The following is a 7,682-nucleotide window of genomic DNA, read 5'->3' on the forward strand; positions in this document are numbered from 1 at the left end:
AAGGTATTAAAGATGTGATTCAGGAGTGGGTTGGCTCCGGTACCTTTTATAGGCCCTCTCCTTGTTGCGGACAGCATTAGAACAAGCGTGATTAAACCAAGGCTTTCTTGCGTTAGTCAAAGGATATGAGAAAGGAATGTATGCTTCCATGCCCGAGAGAATAACCTCCGTAATGCGCAAGGCACACTCGGATTGCTCCCGGCCATGAAAGCAATAATCATTCCAGGGAAAATCAAAGAAGTACTGCCTGAGGGCCTCCCAATCCGCAGCTCCAAAGTGCCAGAGACGACGTTTTTTTGGAGGGTCCGCAGGCCGTACCGGAGTGATAGGAGAGGTTAAGGTGATAAGGTTATGATCGGAGGAGGCCAACGGAGAGACAAGATTAACAGTGTAAGCAGAAGGATTGGTTGTAAGGAAGAAATCAAGTATGTTGGAGCTCTCTCCAAGGCGGTCAGGGATACGGGTAGGGTGCTGTACAAGCTGCTCTAGGTCATTAAGGATAGAAAAGGTGTAGGTTTGTTCACCAGGTGGATCAGTGAAAGAAGAGGAGAGCCAAAGGTGGTGGTGAACATTGAAAGCTCCAAGAATGGAGATTTCAAAGAAAGGAGAGATGGATAGAATGTGTTCCATCGTAGAAGTAAGATAGTCAAAGAATTTTGATAGTCAGTAGAATTAGGAGATAAGTAAACAGCACAGATATATTTAGTCAGAGAATGACAGGAAAGCCGAAGCCAGAGTGTAGAGAATTCAGAAGAATCGAGTGAATGTGAAATGTATTGCTACGCGCATGGTGGGCAGTAGGCCTATAACTCCGTGTTCCTGATTTATTTGTTTCCCAGGATTTCAAATACAGATGCTATGGTTTTGAAGACCAGTTAAGGAAAATTCTTGTGACTGCAATGCACTGCCTTATTTTCTAATGCTATGGTGATGATACAGCAACAATTAGGACGCCATAACAATGAAATTTTTCTTCGTAATGATGCCCTACCTGCGGTAGCAGCAAGACCATACTGCCTTTTATTTCGCCTTCCTCTCGCCAATTATAATTATAATTAGCAACCTTATTCCCAAATGATGCAATTATTTTTAGTTGTAAGGAGGTATGACAGATTCTGTCTTTTTCTCTTACACTAGGCAACAAACAGGACCAAAACATGAGTTCATAAACTCTTGCAATGCAAAAGCACGCACTATTTACTCCATCGTTTAATCTTCATATCTCTCTTAAATAAATCTTAATGTCCTGCTGAATAGAAAATGCTGATTTGGAAGTTTTGAACTCAATGATTTGTTTATGGACCTCTGCATTTTATTACTCTTGCTAATCGATTATGCACTGAGGATATCAGACTACGTCAGAAGTTAGCATTCTCCGAGGAGGTCCGACTCTAGGCAAATTTCGATTTTTTATTTTCTAATTTCTCTCGCCGATAGCCCTCTGGCTTATATTTCATAATCCAGAGATTTTCCTTAATGGAAAACTGGCCAAAGGCAGCGTAATGACTGTATGTCTTTGAGTAAATGTTATCTCCTTTCGTGCGTGTTGATCGAAACATTTAAAATAGCTTACTGGCTTCCGCCACCTTACCGCTTACTGTCGTCGTCCATGGAGACATTGGAAACGGAAATATATGACTAAATTATTCCCTAGTATTGTACCGGAAATTGTTTTATAAATAATAATTGTTAATTGTCATTGTTTATTGAAGCTCCCTTTTGTTCAGTCTTACGCTCTAAAAAATTATTGCATGTTACCATACTAGATTTGAACTCCACAAATTATTCCTGACTGTCCCTGAGCGATAGTTGTGAAATTTCAATTAGTTCCGTTTAGGATTTCCTATTATCGTAACTAACGAACTGCTTCCTACAATTTTGAAATGTACAGGTAATTTGGCATTGATTTATTGTTTTATGTAACAGTTTTACGTATTAGGTTTCACCTCGTAGAGATATAAGGAAGAGTATGTGCACTATCCCAGACCGAAAACTTCTGGATACTCCGCCGTCACTTCTCAGGCCGAGTATAGAGTAGGTAAGGTGTATGGTAGAGTGCTAATTATGAGAGTTAGAGAGGGTACAGAGTGAGTGATTGATGATGAGCTGTGTGGCTTTAGGAGAGGGAGGAGATGCGTGGATCAGGTGTTTGCTGTGAGACAGGTGTGTGAAAAGTATTTAGCGATAGGTAAGGATGTGTTTTGGGTGTTCATGGATTTAGAGAAAGCGTATGATAGAACTGATGGGGAGTCTTTGTGGACTGTTTTAAGATTGCATGGACTTGATGCTTGATTGCTAAAAGGAGTGAAAAGATTTTATGTAAATAGTAGAGCATGTGTAAGAGTGCGAAATATGGTGAGTGATTGGTTTCCCATGAGAGAGGGGCTGCGGCAGGGATGTGTGATGTCTCCTTGGTTGTTTAGTATTCATATGGATAGTGTTGTAAGGGGGGTGAATGCAAGAGTGTTAGGTGGAGGTTTGAGTCTGGTGAATGTTGATGGTATTGAGTGGAATCTGAATCAGCTGCTGTTTGCGGATGATACTGCACTGGTGGCTGATTTAGAGGAGAGATTGAGACAGTTGGCAGAGGAGTTTGGGAGGGTGTGTGAAGAGAGGAAATTGAGAGTAAGTGAAAATAAGGGTAAAGTGATGATTTGTACGAGGTTGGTAGATGGTAGGAGGAGGAACATAGTTTTGAATGGTGAGTTGCTTGAGGAGGTTGAGTGTTTTAAGTATTTAGGGTCACATGTTGCTATGGATGGGAGAATAGATGCAGAAGTGAAGTGTAGACTGAATGACGTAGGAAAGGTGCTGGGAGGAATGAAAAAAAAATGTTTAGATGTTGTTTGCTTAGAATGGATGGATATTGTTGTACCGACTGGATTATACTGTATGTGGCTGAAACATGGAATATGGGTGTGGCAAGCAGGAAAAGTTTGAATGTGTTGGAGATGAGGTGTCTGAGGAGTATGTGTGGAGTGATGCGTATGTATCGAGTGGGAAATGATGAAGTGCAAAAGAGAACTGGAGTTGTGCGGGAGATGGCTGATCGCGTTGAGCAGAGGGTGTTGTGATGGTTTGGGCATGTGGAGAGAATGGATGATGAGTGATTGGTGAAAAAAGAATAACTGGATCGGATATGAGATGTGTAAGGCTGAGAGGAAGACCACAAAAAGGATGGATGGACAGTGTGACGAGAGCACTGGATGCGAGAGGGATGTCTGTTGAGCAAGGAAGAGTGGCTCCTCGTGATAGAAATGATTGGAGAGAGATTGTGAATGAACAAATTATGATGCAGCCCTGGGGGTGATATTCTCCTGTATTTGGTCTGATCAGCTTATCAGGTCAGGTGTGGGTAAGGGGATGGGTCCACTATGATGCGGCAGGGGTAAACCAGCTCTACTGTCGGACTATGCTGCAGATGTCGCTGACAGCACTGCACAGTTGACCCTTGTGCAGTGTGGTACGGTAAGGATCTGTCCCTTCTCCCTTTGGGGCTAAGATGCGAATGAATGTGTTTGTGTTAATGAGTAAATTGGGAGTGTGTCGTCCCGTCTCGGCTACCTCCCTTTCATAGGAGAAGCAGCATAGGTATATAGATAGATAGATTTCTTGTAGTTCAGAGGCTAGACAATGTTATGGTTCTCCCTCCTCTCCACAGCACTTCTTCATGACTAGCATTCTCTTATGCTATTTAACGTTAAAACTCAGGATTCAAGGTGGAGGGATTGCAATTTTAGGCCAAGCTACTGCAGAGTGAAAGGATTATAGTCTTATTACCATTCACTATCATTATCCCGGTTCTTATTCCAGTCCACACCAGACCTTATTCCAGTCCACACCAGCTTTTATTCCAGCCCACACCAGCTCTTATTCCAGTCCACACCAGCTCTTATTCCAGCCCACACCAGTTCTTATTCCAGCCCTTATTCCAGCTTTTCTCCCAGCCCTTAATCTAGCTTTTATTCCGACCCATACCAACCCTTATTCCAGCCCCTTATCCACAGGTCGTAGGGTGTGCGTGGGGGAAGGTTTGGCCAAGGTAGAGATCTTTGTGTTTATGACGGCGTTGTTGCAGAATTTCACCTTCTCACCGGCGCAGGGAGAGACGCTGATGACGGAGAGAGACTCTGATGCGTTAGTTATGAATACGCCGAAGCCTTACAGGGTGGTCATTGAGGCGAGACAGAGCGTGAAGAGGAAGGAGTAAGAGGGAAGGAGAGAGGGAAGTTGTGTGTGTGTGTGTGTGTGTGTGTGTGTGTGTGTGTGTGTGTGAGAGAGAGAGAGAGAGAGAGAGAGAGAGAGAGAGAGAGAGAGAGAGAGAGAGAGAGAGAGAGAGAGAGAGAGAGAGAGAGAGAGAGAGAGAGAATAAAGAAAACATCAGTTCCCAAGGTTGCATCACACACCTTGGATCCATATTCAGTGTAGTGTCACCTAAACTCAGCACTACTAATGTGTAGTTACTGTATATTAACAGATATATCTTATATGTAGTTATATTAAAAGATATATCGTAAGTAGATGTGTCTCATTAGCCACCGTATGTACCGTATCTCCATCTGTCTGTCCGTCTGTCTCTCTATCTGTTTATCTATCTGTCTCAGGATCCCTCTCACTACATGAATTATTGAGCAGTAAAATGTTAAACACAGAAGGTTACTCCTGTGTAAGATTTTGTCGGGTCAAAAAGATGCGGAAATTGAGTTTTTGGTGCAATTAAAAACATTTTTTTTTTTTTTTAAATCCAGGTCAGAATTATTTTGCTGGTCCGCGGGGGCGCCCATCGTCCACCCACTTCGTGTAGTGGTACTCTGCTTTTAAGGAAGCTCTACTCTGATCAGAGTCAGCCACTTATCTTGAACTGTGATTCTAGTGACCATGGTATTGGTGGAGTTCTGTCAGAGAAAAAGGTTGACAAGGAGTATGTGGAGGGAGGTGGAAACAGCGAGGCCAGCTTGAGATTTATTCTAATATGTACAGGGAAGGGTGCCGTCTCCCTCTATAATGACCTGAAGCAGACTGCCGGCCCGCGCCAAGCAAGCCCCAGGCACGGGCGGTGATGGGAAACTTCCCACGTGAATTCAAACTCCAACACCCCCCCCCTCCATTGCAGAGAACTCTGAACCTAGTGCAGTATTGATATAAAGCACATTAGTCGAGGAGGAGAGAGGTCACTGCAACAACAAAGCAATGGGCAGGTACTGACACTCATCATGACTTGAGACTAGGCATTACATGACACAAGAGTGGCAAAATTTACATGTCACATACATTCTGACTTTAGAGTGGCATAATTGCATCAATAAGGAAATCAATTACATGTGCAGGAGCAACCATTGCTCTGGTAATATGGTACAAGTGCAACAAGGTCATACACATTACAAAACACCTTGACATGCCCAGGGGTACACAACACTGCAATGTCACGGTACATAGTTTTCTAGGTGACTTGGGGAGCGCCTAGCATGCTGCAGCCTCTCTAGGGGAGGGAGAGGCTGAGGGGCCTCCCCCCTGTGGTCAGCCTCCCAATGGGGACCATCCTTAATGTGCGTGGTGGGTATCTGTTCCCTTGACTCATCGTAGGGGCATAGGTGGCGACGATTTCTGAGGGCGGCTCGCCCACTGCCGTCCAGCTGCACCAGGTATTTGCCTTGAGGGTAGGGTGTCAACTGCAGTATACACCCGCCGAGAGAGGCAGTGTATATCTGCAGTCGAGGTGAAGGAAATCTTGGTAGAGACGATGGTGATAATGCAGGGTCGGGAGGTAGTGTGTTCAGAGTAAGTGAATCCGTGATAGCAATGTCCGTAGAGTTTTGTGAAGTACGGTTCTACTGGGTCGGGAGGTGGTGTGGTCAGAGTAAGTGAAACCGGGGTAGCAATGTCCGTAGAGTTTTGTGAAGTACGGTTCTACTGGGTCGGGAGGGGGGGGGGGGGGTTTCAAAGTAAGTGAAACCGGGGTAGCAATGTCCGTAGAGTTTTTGTGCAAGAAGTTGCTGCTGGGAGAGACGTCTTTTCGCAGCAGCTGCTCGAACGGATCTGTGTGAGGTATATGAGAGAGCAGGGGTGAGCTGGGAGCAGGGCAGTGAAATGGCGGGGGACGGGGCGACGTGGAGGCGATTTGCTTGTGGCCACCCCTAACGGGATTAAGGCGTCTGGCAATAGATAGATATTATTCAAAAGAGTATATGATACTTTGGCAGGCTCGTGCAGAGATCCTGGCCACGCTGCTCGGCCAGTAAGGAAGGACAGGACAATCGGTGCCACCTGAGATGGAATGTTTTGGGTTACGGTGCGGCCACACTTGAGCCAAACATGTGACCGACAAGAGGAAATGAAGCTCAGGGGCCCTTTCAACCATCAGACTCGGATATTGCAGCGGCTCTAACCCGGTGTTTTGTGTCGTCTTCTCGGTCACATGTTTCGCGCAAGTTTGGCCGCACCCTAAGAGTTGCTCGCTGCTGCAAAATGAATCTAGATGTAATTCTTAGTCCTGTGGTCTCATCAGCTTAAGTACCGTATGCTTTCCTTAAGCTTTCTCCATAGCAATATCCCAGTACCCCTGCTTGTCGTAAGAGGCGACTAAAAAGGGCCTTTTTGTCTCCCATTTTTCTCTCCTTACTGTCCTCTTCTTCTCCTCTGTCTTACCTCTGTTCTTGATATTTCCTTGTTTCTCCCGGCCTATATTTTCCCTCTACTTCTGCATTGCCATATAGCCATATTATGGCTCGGTGCTTACTCTTGATTATTCCTTCCTTCCTTCCGTAGCGATATTTTGTGTTTATTGCTCCTACATACTGTATTGTGTTGTCTGCAACTTGTATATTTGTGATGTCAATAAAGACTGCGTGAATAACATACAAAAATGCATTAACTAACCAGATATTTAAATAAACTGGTAAATTACAGGTATTAGGGAGTTAACATGTGTGGTAGGCAGATTTCTGGAGAGTGATTGAAGGGAGGATTGACGGAAAATGAGAGAGAGAGAGAGAGAGAGAGAGAGAGAGAGAGAGAGAGAGAGAGAGAGAGAGAGAGAGAGAGAGAGAGAGAGAGAGAGAGAGAGAGAGAGAGAGAGAGAGGTGTTTGGGGGGTTGTGTGGGTTCTGTTTGGGGTGTGTTTGGGGGGTTGTGTGGGATCTGTTTGGAGTATTTTGGGGGGGTGTTTGGGTGATTGTGTGGGTTCAGTTTGGGGTGTTAGTTTTTTTTTTTTTTGGGGGGGGGGGTTGTGTGGGTTCTGTTAGGGGTGTGTTTGGGGGGTTGTGTGGGTTCTGTTTGGGTGTGTATCGGTGTGTTTGGGGGGGTTGTGTGGGTTCTGTTTGAGGTGTGTTTGAGGGGGTTGTGTGGGTACGTTTTGGGTTGTGTTTGGGGGGTTGTGTAGGTTCTGTTTAGAGTGTGTTTGGCATGTGTTTGGGGGGTTGTGCGGGCTCTATTTAAGGTGTGTCTGGGGGGGGGTTGTGCAGTTTTTTTTGGGGGGTGCGTTTGGAGGGGTTGTGTGGGTTCTGTTTGGGGTGTGTTTTGATAGGTTATGTGGGTTGTGTTTGGGATGTGTTTGGAGGGGTTGTGTGGTTTTTGTGTTGAGTGTGTTTGTGGGGTTATGTGGGTTGTGTTTGGGATGTGTTTGGAGGGGTTGTGTGGTTTTTGTGTTGAGTGTGTTTGTGGGGTTATGTGGGTTGTGTTTGGGGT

This window comes from Coenobita brevimanus, chromosome 35, assembly GCF_032717465.1.
Source record: "Coenobita brevimanus isolate Jiangsu-jjx chromosome 35, ASM3271746v2, whole genome shotgun sequence".
NCBI lineage: Eukaryota > Metazoa > Arthropoda > Malacostraca > Decapoda > Coenobitidae > Coenobita > Coenobita brevimanus.